A 580-nucleotide genomic window follows, 5' to 3' on the forward strand; every position below is an offset into this window, starting at 1 on the left:
GCTTTCTGGTCTGGAATCAAAGGCGTAAGCCTGCATGATGTTTTAAGTAATATTCAATATTGTAAGAGAAACCTAACTCTTTGACCTAATTGATTTAATATGTGAGGTTTAAAAAGAGTATGCGCCCAAATTGCACACACTCACACACACAAATCCTACTCAGTTATAGGAAACCTATATGATATGAACATATATATTTTAAATGGCCACTTCCAACAAGCAAGAAAGACATCAAAGCAGCATAAAACACTGTACTGCAGAGGGGGAAGAAATGCATTTAAGTCGCTGATGAAAATGGCGTGCAGTATAATTACCTCAAATTGCTGTTCGCTTGACACCCTGACACTAATTTTATTCAAGCCGTCGGGAAATACATGTTTTAAAAGCACTCGTTTCAGAACGCAGAAGCCTAGTGGGGGGGGGGCTGTGAAGTCCTTAGAGGCAGGAAGGGGTAAAGTTTCCAGCACGCAAAACGAATGAAATAATCCATTGACAATAAGCGTCTACGTAGATCGGCAGCCTTTCATGTCTACATTTTTAACGCTTGCCCTGTACGTGGCTGAATTTTTTCCTCGTCTTC

Source organism: Echinops telfairi, unplaced genomic scaffold (assembly GCF_000313985.2).
Source record: "Echinops telfairi isolate 266 unplaced genomic scaffold, ASM31398v2 ScPeMD7_7401;HRSCAF=8416, whole genome shotgun sequence".
In the NCBI taxonomy this organism is placed as follows: domain Eukaryota; kingdom Metazoa; phylum Chordata; class Mammalia; order Afrosoricida; family Tenrecidae; genus Echinops; species Echinops telfairi.